This window comes from Pseudochaenichthys georgianus, chromosome 10 (genome assembly GCF_902827115.2).
Source record: "Pseudochaenichthys georgianus chromosome 10, fPseGeo1.2, whole genome shotgun sequence".
Taxonomy (NCBI): domain Eukaryota; kingdom Metazoa; phylum Chordata; class Actinopteri; order Perciformes; family Channichthyidae; genus Pseudochaenichthys; species Pseudochaenichthys georgianus.
The window spans coordinates 17,585,832-17,598,512 of NC_047512.1; the positions used below are offsets into that span (position 1 = coordinate 17,585,832).

The 12,681-nt window shown below is 40.7% G+C and overlaps 1 pseudogene; it reads right to left on the minus strand.

The window, feature by feature from the left end:
- Positions 1–111: 111 nt before the first annotated feature.
- On the minus strand, positions 112–12,443 carry LOC117454209 (high affinity choline transporter 1-like; annotated as a pseudogene).
- Between the last annotated feature and the right edge of the window lie 238 nt (positions 12,444–12,681).

Sequence of the window (12,681 nt, forward strand, 5' to 3'; positions counted from 1 at the left end):
ACAACTTTTCAATTTCCATTTACAGATGTATCAATCAGACATAGGCTGTAGGTCTTACACCCAATTCATCTTTATTTTTTGATTAACCACATTGAATGTTTGACATGGGACTCCTATTGATGATAGGTTGCTGGAAGTAACAAAACACACAATTTACTTACTTTAAACTGATTTAATTATAAGCATATTTTTAAATCTTTGGTCATATAGGCTATGGCATAAAAAAGAATGGTATACCGCGGGGCAAATATTTGCAGGCTACTTCAACAAACTCAAGAGATTTACAAGAGATTCATTATTATACCATTCTGTGGCAAAGATGATCATTTTACAAAGATCTTTGATGTAAAAGAGGGGGAAAAATAGCTATAAAACATTATAGAATTGCATTAAATCGTTTATTTTTCAATCTTGCAGATTTGTGGTCAACATTAATTCAGTGTCATCCTGAGATTTCTCCTCCTTGTCTGTCTTAGTGGTATCATTCATCGATAGCATTCGTTTCTTCTGTGGTTTGTGGGTTTTCACTTTAAATACGTCCCACCTTTCAGGAATCAATCCTTTATCGAGGAGCAGGGAAAATAGATAGGAGAACAACAAAGTGGCAAACATGTTGGACAACATGCAGATCGTCTGTACAGGAGAGCGCTGGACATATATGCCGTTTTCAAGAGTGGAACCTGGAAAGTGGAGAACAATGGGTAACCCAAATGACGGCTCGCCGCTCAGCACTCTTAAAAAAAGTGCAACTAGCAAGCCAATAATGGAGCCGTATCCGTTGGAGATATTGAAGAAGAGGACGCAGGTGAGTTGAGGAAACATGAAAATGTAGGTTATGCTAGAGCCCAGGATCCAGAAAACCATGATGCTGTTGTTTAGGAAGGTGAGCGCAGTGCCAGCCAAGCCCACCAACACCACAGTGGCCCGGATCACCCACTGGAGCTCCCTACCCGATGCCTGCAGGGAAAACATCTTAAAGGTTGAAGCAGAAATAAACGAAGACAGTGCACTCTTGAAAAAGAAGATGTATAATCCACTGTGAAGTTGACAGCAAACAGGGATTTATTCATCTAGAATCCTGCCTAACTTTGGTGAATATCAGTTTTTTGAGCTACAACAAAGGCCGAAAAATACACTAACGATTGTTTTTAACCTAGCCAATACCTTTTACTACTGAAACATTTTTTGACCAAATATGGCTGCTACCAGCTAGTTAAGAATAGTGAGCATTCAGCAACCCTAGAGGTTAGGCTGACTTGTCGAGAAATATTTGACACAAACAAATACATGCACAGCCACGACCAAACTCATCATCTGGCCTCCAGTGGAGATAACAACCACAACTCTATTCTTCCCCTCAGGTCTCCTCTTACCTTGGTCCTCAGGATGTTCTTATAGATGTTGGATGAGAAGATGGAGGCAGCTGATAACAGAGCGGAGTCCGTTGATGACATCACGGCAGCTGCTATAGCTCCGATGCCGATGATGGAGATGTAGTTTGGAGTGAGGTGCTGCAGAGCAATAGGCAGAATCTGACCGGCCTCTCCTCGCTCGTATGGGGACGGGGAGCCGTACAAGGTAGAGTTCCAGTCTGACACCAAAAATGTGACATAAATTAGCATAGTCTCTCTCTTATATTTAAAGTGGCAAAAGATGACAGTTTGCTTCAACTTATCATTATGGAGTACATGTTGATTATACAATTTAAACGCCTGCTGGTGAATAATGACTGTCTGACTAGATTGGTTCCCTGTAGGCCGTGCACTTAAAGGCCCGGACACACCAAGCCGATTTCGGCCGTCGATAGATGTCTAGCCGTCGATGAGTGTCCGGTCGCCCATAGTCAGATTGGTGTGTCCTGCACGTCCCGCACCGTCGTGTCTTTTCGGCCGTGCCGACACCTTCCGCTCCCGATTGAACATGTTGAATCGGGAGCGGAGGCGGTCGGCAAAATAAATCACTCTGATTGGCTGTTCAGCTTAGCGAATCAGTGCATGAGAAACGATACAGAAGTGAGGTACGCAAACAAACGATTAGGCACACATGGACGGCTATTATTTTTTATTTTCATCTCACCTGTACGCAAGAATTTATTTTACATCATGACGATCTGGAATGAAGAAACCGAAGACCAACTCATTAGCTTGATTCAGGAGAGGCCAGCTCTGTACGACATTACAGAGAAACATACTAACATGCTAACTAGCCACAATGCTTAAATAGTTTATGTGTGTGCTTCAGAGAAAGAGCTAAAGAAGAAGTGGGATTCTCTGCGAACCCAGTAGGCCTACACCCGGTACAGGAGACTTGCCCCTCCGGGTAGTTCTGGAGCACTAAAGACTGGCAGACAGCAGTGGATCCTGACCAGGCTCCAGTTTTTAGAGCCCTACACAAGAAGGAAGGAGAGTACTTCAAACCTCACCATCACGGTAACTATTTTATTTGTTGCCGTAGGTCAGGGTCTTATGTCCCATGAGCTTGTCGCTGTCGTATCCATGATTTCACGCATTTAGTGCAGTTTCTCCTAATTGTTCGCTTCCGCCTCTTGCTATCTGCTTCCACAAGCAACAGTCCAAGGGCGATACCACCAGTACGGCACAAACCATGTTTTCGATTATAAGTCGCTATGTGAAACAGTGTGTGAAACAGTCTGTGATGGACGAAAGTGAAAATGGAACGCACACGGTATTTGTTATATAATGCAGTCTGTCTTCCGGTTGCCTCTTTTGAATGACGAATAATACACACTACCGCCGCTGCTGGTAAGGAGAGTTATTGCCACTCACGTTCTACTTGGCCGTCGGCTGAAGTCTTTGCGGTGTGTTCCAGTGCGACTTTTTGGCCAATACGCAGGACAGGAGACGTGAGGCAACAGTCGGGTCCGTCGGGACCATAGACTGTGGTCAGGACGTGTTCTTTGGTGTCAGTTTGGTGTGTCCGGACCTGAAATGCATTTCTGTATGCTCCCCTGCAATCGGACTTTCACAATAAAAGCTCTAAACAAACACACTGCAGCACTGACTACCAGAGAGCATTTTGCTCAAAGGGAACTCAACAAATGGTTTCCTTCTCAACAAAATTGCTCACACTAACCCAGTACTTTACTCACTTTACCCAGTGAAGTAAAAGGACATGAAGTAACTTTATTTCTAACAAAGCAGACTTTGATGGAGGAGGCAAAGAATACAGAGAGAGAAAGTTATTAAAGAAGAATGTTTTACTAAACTAGATTATACATTTACTAGACCTGCCTATTACCTTAATGCCTAATTATTACCAGCAGGGGTTCACTCTGCCTTTATTATATCACTGAGATCGGGATTGTAGTTCTTTGAGATTTGTGCAGTTGTTTATTGCTTTGGACAGTAAAGTAAGCCAATCTAAGTATGTCCTGTGTTTGTTGGTAGCTCTGAGGAAACAAGAAAGAGATCTGTTTCCACTTTCATTGTATGGCTCTACCTGTTGATGCTGCGACTGCTCCAATCAGAAGGGATGGGATTCCTAGAACAAAGATTAGTGGAGCTGCAATGAAGCAGGTGATCCTGGCTGTGGCTGAAGAGGCAGCTGACAGTGTCCTCTGGTGGAAGCTCTGATATCCAAGGTTACCAAAAGCCTTAGGAAACCCCCCCAAAAAATCATTACTACATTCTGAACATGGCCACAAGGGAAAATAAGTCATGTGTCATGGGGGGGGGGGGGGCAAAACACAGAAGATCAACAAAAGATATGACATAAAATGAATGTACCAAAGCTGCAGTAGATGGTCAACTTCATTCATTTTCTTTCCGTTTTACTGATTTAAATCGCTATACGCTGCTCTCTCTCGTCTCCCGCACACATTGAATAGAAAAATACTCTGAGCATGCGCAGTGTAGTTTGTACAGCACCCATTCATTTTGACAGCAGAGAGAGGGGCTTGCCCCACATGGCTCAACACGGCTCAATAGACACACTGTGCACACTAATTGGAAGAACGCAGACTAAAACAGCAATGTAGAGACGAATCGGATGACTAAACATGATCTTAAAATATATTTTAACATTTGTTTTTGCATATTTTTGGAATTATTATTTGCATTACTTTCTGCTGACACTAGGTGGGGCTGTCCCTAATGACGAGTGGCCACTGCTTCTTTCTACTGTATGTCTGATAAACTGGACTAATTATCATTTAAAATCTCAAAACAAGCGGTGGGCAAGAAAACAATGCTTTTAGACAACCTAGTTATATTATGAACACTACAGTATCTTTGGGATAAAAACAGTGATTAGTGAAAAAAGTTCATTTACTACTACCATTTTAAAACAGATGTCGCCCTGATATGTGTATATTCTACAGTAGTCTCGTTAATCCATCCATCTTTCCAATACTCATTCTACTATTGACACTTTTCTATATGTCAAAATGTATTCCTTACCAATAATAGGAAATTATCAATCCACCTCCACGCTCTGTCTTTATCCACTGAACCAATCCAGGGGGCCTGGTAGGTGAAGTTGAAAGCAGTCTTGGTGATGTCAGTTGAATGGGGGCTCATCAGGATAAATGGGACACATAGCCACTGCAGAAAAAGAAAATAAGCCACCGATTTAAAAATGTTAAACGTGCATATTCCCTTGATAAAGTGAGGTGGCATGATCGTTGTGTATTCCCTGTAGATTAAAATACTGTGGTGAACTTTTTGATGCACTGACAAAAAAGGGTTAAAAAAAACTCCAGTTTATTAAGAATGATTTCTGCCAGAATATAAACTTAAACCTAAATATTTGCACACATCACCTTATTTTAAATCTCTTAACTGGCTCCCAGTTAAACAAAATATTGGATTTTAAAACCCTTTAACTGCCAGCACCACCATTTGGTAGAGAACATTTTGCGTCTTGATATCTTGTTGGAAAAAAAAAAAAAAAGTTGAACTCCATCTGATTCAGCCAGCTCTACCCTTTGGTTGACATGTTATGCACAAAACAACCTCTAGATGTCACTGTGGTTCAAACAGAATGCCCTTCAGCTAGCTTCAACTGAGAAAGTTGGCAATGCTAAAAATCACTGTTGAAGAAATCACTCTTTTTGGTAAACTTTTGTAAGGTAACCATATACTTTTTGACATATTTTAGTGGCAGGGCACTGACTGAACATAATTAGATAACTTGATGCACAAAAAAAGTTTTAACAAGGGTGCAATTATTTTTTGGAAAATATGCTCAACCAATAATTAGCCTTTTATGGTAAGCTAGCAATATGACTTTTTCAGAGTTTCAGAGATGTTTTCCAATAAAATATGGTAAATAAATGGCTAGATTCATGGTAATATTACTAAATCTAGTACTGCCTTATGAGTCTCAGAGTGAAAGAGTGATAATAATTGATATAGCACCTTTCATGCATGGCATTCAGCCCAAAGTTGCACACAGATGAGCAAGTTAGGCCAACACAGGATATAGACATTTGCTGTTAGGCCAGTGGTTTCCTGTTAGGCCAATTCAGCATATACAGGAAGATGAGCAAGTATTTTTTTTATCATGAAAAACACTTTACATAACTTTTTTCCATTTTTTTTTTTTTACAATTATAATTTATTATCTTTTATGAATATATCTGGTTGTATATATTGCTCATTTTCCATAAAAGAAACAAATGTATTTGAGTTTGTGTTTTATTTGAGTTTGATGCATACAAATACTGTACTGTATATATGATTGTTGAAAATGTACTTTTACCATAGGAGGCCAGCTCGACCATTTGGTAGAGGCTCATAAAAACAAAACTGTGTGGTCAGTCAAAAAAAAAAAAGTGATAAGAAAATGCAAAAAAATAATTTTTTAAAGGGTTAAGATGCTTTAAAAAAAAAAAAATTAAATCTGTGAATTTTATTACCTTTTTTATTGTCATACCTTTTCATCTTACATGTTCTTATCTTGTTTGTGTTATGTAAGATCTTTCTATTGGTCTTTGTTTTTTATTTTGAAGCATATTGGATTTAATTCCCTAACCATTCTTAAGAATCCATTTGGATTTGGGATTTGTTCTTATGTTATCACAGTCCAAGCCAAGTCCCTACGGACTGAGGTACTGCTGCCCTTATATTGAAGAAACAGTACTCAAGACTGGCTATCCGCCGCAACTTTTTCAGCCTGCGTGTGGTTGATTTGTGGAATGATCTGCCAGAAAGCGTTGTCACATCCAAGACGGTTAACTGTCTCAAATCCCGCCTCAACCACTACTGGTCAAACATCACCTTCACTTTGGACTATGTGACTGTTGCCAGCATCCATAGTAAATAAAGAATCAGTGATCTACTTATTTATTTATGAGCAACTAAAAGGCCTTAGGCCTATTACAGCCGTATCCTATTGATTGATAATGCCAGCAACAGAGCCATCTTTGAAAGTATTTCAAAGAACTTTCTATTCAAGCGAAGAACTCACTAAACTGAAGAATATGAGGGTAAGCTGTATGATGTCTGTGTAGGCTACAGAGTAGAGGCCTCCCAGCAGTGTGTACATGATGGCTACTGCAGCAGAGATCCAAATGCAAACGTTATAGTCCAAATCGAGGACCGCACTCATTGTTGCACCTATAAAAGAAACACAATTACATACAGCAGACTCTTCTATCGTACAGTATGGGAACACATTGTATTTTTTGCAAAATGGGACTTTTAATGTCAATTGTTTGACTTACCTAAGCCAATAAGAGTTCCCGCAACCCATATTATATTATGTCGGATATGAGCAGCGCAATAGTCAAAAGTCCACTTAATACATTTCCATACTTGATCTGGAACGGGTCCATCATTGTCACATATTTTTTGTCTCTCATCGGCTCGGCAAAGAAAAGTCCACCTTAACGTTGAACCACAAAAGAGAAACAGATCTGTGTCATTTGTTCTTAACTGATTTACCATTGTATTTTTCTAAAATTCATGTCCCAATTATCTTGGGCAAAATAATTGCGATCATATTATCCTGATAATCATCAAACTATGCTTAAAACTCTTAAAATGTCTCTGAATATGCTGAAATCACTTTACTATGCATTTTGTTTGGATCAATACATCACAGAAAGGCAGCTCTTTCTTTAGTGAAAAAAAACAATCAAACAAATGCACAAGGTGATGTAAAACACAGGGTTAATATAAGAATGTGTGTGTGGCATACAGAGCCATCAGTGGGTTGATATACCTACATTATTAGTAATTACATGGTTAACATGATTTGCATTTAGTACAGCTCATGTTCAGAGTGTGGTGAGAATTGGTTGGTTAAACCTTATGTAGTGTCTAACTCCGACCAGCAGAGGGCGCGTTCGCTACACTGTGTTGGGGACAAAGAGAAGTCTCGCGTGAATACGTGCAGAGAACGTCAACACACACTTGAGTGAAGTCACGGGCCCTTTCTCATTTCATCAAATCCCCCTCCTCGACTCCTCGGTCCTCCGGTAGTGACCTGGGCCCTTTCTCATTTCTCGAACTCCCCTCCTCGACTCCCCTCCTCGACTCCTATCCTCGATACTTAGTCCCGCCCACAGGAGATGCGAGCGGAGGAGCCGAGGAGAGAGGAGGGGAAGCAGCAGGCGGTTAGAGAAATGAGAACTCCTCTCCTCTGAGCGGTCATTTTAAAGAGACGTCCATTAATGATGACAGGAGGCACAGAGCCCTCTGTCTGATGGACAGATGTGTTCATGATGACTTATATATTTACTTTGATTCATTCACAGTGCGGTATAATGAGACAGTAATGGCTACAGATGCGGACACACACACACATATATATATATATGTATATATATATTTATATAAATATATACAATTTCAGAATCAAGCAGAGCACTCTCATAATAACGTAACACTATCAGAGACTGGATATATCCCCCCCTCTCCCCTCTGGTCGCTACAATGTGGAAAATAAATGACGGGCCAAAGATTTTATTTACAAGTATTAAAAGTAAGCAGAGGACACCAAACCAACTGACACCTGTCTGTCCGCTGCATCTATGCACACACTGTAACACACACACACACCTACACACGCATATAAAACAGGCTACAGCCGTGGTGTATTTTATTGTGAAGCACTAAATGGTTTTAGAAAAATATCGACTCTTTGTTTGTAGATATCTACTAAACTAAAGCAAAAAGAGTAGGCCTGTTCTACTGAGTGATATATATTATACACACTGCTCTGCTTTCTGCACGTACCTCACAGCTGTTCTCACTGTAAACAAAGCAGTTAATAAAATAATATCCAGGGGATGCATGCAGAGCTGTCATTGGCTGAGATAAGTCCGGCCGTGCGTCACGATTCTTTTAAACATCTCTGTTGCCGGAAATGCATCCACGAAGCAGCCGTGGAGGACCCATCAGTGTATCCTCGGTTATAGCTCCTCCAGAGAGCCTCCTCGACGCTCGATCCTCGAAGTGCATTTAGAGAAATGAGATGTCCTTCAACATGGCGCGCTGAAATTCATTTCCGGGTCACTACCGGAGGACCGAGGAGTCGAGGAGTCAAGGAGGGGGATTTAATGAAATGAGAAAGGGCCCTGGAAATGAATGTCAGCGCGCCATGTTGAAGGACATCTCATTGCTTGTGTGTGGTACAGTGTGTGTGGTACAGTGTGTGCGTAGATGCAGCGGACAGACAGGTCTCAGTTGGTTTGGTGTCCTCTGCTTACTTTTAATACTTGTAAATAAAACGTTTGGCCCGTAATCTATTTTCCTCATTGTAGCGACCAGAGAGCGGAGGGGGGGGGGATATATCCAGTCTCTGTCTGATAGTGTTACGTTATTATGAGAGTGCTCTGTTTGATTCTGAAATTGTATATATATGTATATACATATATATATTATATGTGTGTGTGTGTCCGAATCTGTAGCCTGTTATTGTCTCATTATACCGCACTGTGAATGAATCAAAGTAAATATATAAGTCATCATGAACAGTGGTCATGAACACATCTGTCTATCAGACAGAGGGCTGCTGTGCCTCCTGTCATCATTAATGGACGTCTCTTTAAAATGACCGCTCAGAGGAGAGGAGTTCTCATTTCTCTAACCGCCTGCTGCTTCCCCTCCTCTCTCGTCGGTTCCCCTCCTCGGCTCCTCGGCTCGCATCTCCTGTGGGCGGGACTAAGTCTCGAGGATAGGAGTCGAGGAGGGGAGTTCGAGAAATGAGAAAGGGCCACGGTGTGTGTGTGTGTGTGTGTGTGTGTGTGTGTGTGTGTGTGTGTGTGTGTGTGTGTGTGTGTGTGTGTGGCAAACTGTGATAATAAGATACATATTTTTGCTCTTTACAGGTAAGAACGGAGAGTTGGAATTGTGTAATTGATGAGTGAATATGTTATGTGTGAGTTTTTGATCCCGGTTGGACTTTATGTGGTCGTGTTTATGAACGTTACTTGTTCAGCAAACGTAACGTATTGAAAATGGCTAGCCAGTAGTTAGCACTGGTGGCCTAGTTAGCTTGAGCGAGCGTGAGGCGGGAGAGTAGAACTATGAGCCGGTCTAAAGAGCCCGGACTGCTCGTGTAGTTAATAGATAAATAAATAAGTTAAAAGAGATACATAATTGATTTGGTCAATGTGACAATATTCGGTAGACATGATTATTGTTTGGATGTTGATGCAGATGTTCATTATGTTTCTGTGTTAGGATAGTGAATACGTTCAGAGAACGTAAACACACACTTGAGTGAAGTCACGGTGTGTGTGTGTGTGTGTGTGTGTGTGTGTGTGTGTGTGTGTGTGTGTGTGTGTGTGTGTGTGTGTGTGTGTGTGTGTGTGTGTGTGTGTGTGTGTGTCGAACTGTGATAATAAGATACATATTTTTGCTCTTTGCAGAACAAAATAAAAGACTTTCAAATGAAATGTGCAGTGGAGGGCTACTTCACTCTGTACCACGCTACATTTGGACAAATCGAGAACATTGGTAATTGGACAATTATCTGTATTCTTGAGAGGCAGGTTAATGATAATATTTTCAGTCCTGTTTGTCATTATTTGCCACTCCCAATGTTCTCAAGGGTGAGCCGGAAATGCTGGCTTGAGTTGTGGTACTGGCTTGAGGGTATATTGCTTCACCCTCTAAAGGGGATGACAGCTCTCTTTATTCAAATGTGTTCACCGGACTGCCTAACTGAATGTGCCCAATGACTTGGTCTCTACCATCTCTGGTGAGTCTGCCATCCAGGCTTTTTTTTTTGTACACCTTTTTCACTACAGGGTTAGTTGATGGCCATGCCTTGAACTGGTTCATTGAAAAAATTGAAATTTCTCCAACAACATGGGAAAAATTGTTTTCTTCCACAGCGTTTCCTGCGGTGTTTCACAACATCACATTTGCGACCCCATTTTGTTCTCTGTGCATGCTTCCTTAGGCCAAATCATTTAAACATTTCCTCCCACTGTAATGCCGTTGACACACAGCTTTTTCTCTCCCAGAAACAAAAAGACTGTTGCAATTTTATGATTGTTATTATCTGCTTTGAACACATAGTGTTAGATAGTATACACAGCTGAATAAAAGCAAGTTTGTCCTATTTGTCAAAGCAATTACCAACAGTCTTAGCAACTTGTCAATCCTTTTCAAAGCCCACGTAATAAACCATGGTGTGATAATTGACTCTATCCTTTCAGTTTGAGAAGCAGGCAACGTAATGCAAAGTTACAACATCTCTTGGTTTGCCTGTATTGTTCGTTACATGCACTAGGACAAGCTGCAGTAAATCTTCAACGTAAGACATCAACTCGGTCTTTGGTTTCTAGTACTTTGATATTATTGACAAATGGCTCCCAATGCGTTTCAGATTACATTTGAAGCTTTTCCTGTTTGTGTAAAAAGGGCCCCTCCTGTTTTGAAGACCTCCTAACACCTGGTCACACGTTTGTATAGCAATATTGTCAATGCGGGTTGACTTCATGTGACTTATTGCCATTTCTATGTCTTACCAACAATGAAAGAGAGGGCTGCTGTTACTGGTATGACAGCCCAGGTCAGTCCCATGGTTGGAGTGTACACTGCCTCTGTCAGCCCGACAATAAAGCCCCCTCCAACAAATGTAGCTGTAGGAAATCATATAAATACGGTGGCCTACTAGTACAAATGTGCTACATCAATTCACGGTGCACTTTCAAAAACGATGTAAATATATAACACAAATGTGCCAAAACACATGCAAATGAAGAAAAAATCATCGCCAACTTCACAACACATGCTATTTTAATTTTGAATTTGAACATGCGCAGGGTTTGCTAAAAGCACTGATTAAACTAAATGCAAAAAACACAGCAAGAAACTCAAATCGTGCTGATGTTTGGGGATTACGAAGTTGGCCAAATCTCTCGCAGAGTTAGTCTGTTTCATAATTTCAGGAGGAATCATATATTCACAAAACCTACACTTTAGGTAAGTTTCCAGTTGCAGTTGGCCAACTTTATTATCCCCGAAATAAGCACTCCAGTAAGCTGTGGACAATCACTTTTTAGTGTACCTGTTTCTGTTGTGTTTTGAGCTTTTAGCAGTGTTTTTTCTTTGCAGCATTTTGGATTTGCAGCCTTTATTTGCCTGTGTTTCGTTACATTTGTGAATGTTTTCTAAATACTGTGCATGTGTTGTCAAATGTGTGTATATATTTGCATGTATTTTGTCACATTTGTGTTTTAATATTTTTTCATCGATTTTTAAGTGCAGCCCGTTTCTACTGGGATTGTTTTGGGCCGTTGTAACGCGTGCCCGTCAGCCACCCTACATGAACGAGTAAAGATTGTCTTACATAATACTATTCCATTTAACAATGTAAAGTTTCAAACATTGTTTTTATTTGTCCACATATTATTAACTTGCATCAGAAAGAGTAATCTAATGTGTTCAAACAATATAATCAATATGTACCATTAAATACATTTAAAAAAAGGAACCATAACGGGATCACTGCGAATATAATAATCCTAACACTATCAAACAGTGCACTGGTTTTCAACAGTGAACAACAGTCTCAATAATCGACATGATCACCTGTGCATTCTAGTTATAGACTGCAGTTTAATGAGCTACAACACGTTATTCTGGGGGCTTTCCAAGCAGCTTTATAAATACAGTCATACATTTGGCAACTACCATTATAGTCACAGGTTTAAAACGCAATGATGGAATGTATCTGAGTATCTTTACAAAAGTACTGTACTTAGGTTCATTATTGAGTAGCCTACCTTACTTATGTATTTCCATGTTCTGCTACTTTATATTTGTAACCCCCCACTCACCTGTCATGGTGAAGATTCCCACCACCAGGCTGATCCCTCTGTTCCCCAGAAGAGTGACCTCTGTAATGTCCGCCTGGCTGCTCTTCTTCAGTCGATTGGACTTCTTGGAGGCCCAAATGCCGGTGCCCAGCACCAGCAGGTAGAAGGGCAACATCACCACGAGTCCTGCGATGTTTAGACTCATCGTGCACGATTGAGGGATTGAATGAAGAACTGTTGCTCCAACCGACCCCTTCAAACTCACTGACTGTGTGTCCAAACAAGCTGAAATTAATTCCAGTTATAGCAGGGTGATAAAGTCCTCTTTGTTGGCCACATCAGCTTTATGGCTGTCCTCAACTGGTAACTGGTAACATAGGAAAAAGGTAACACACTGTGAAAATTGTAATTAATTCAGCAACAATAATAAAAAGCTAGCTAAA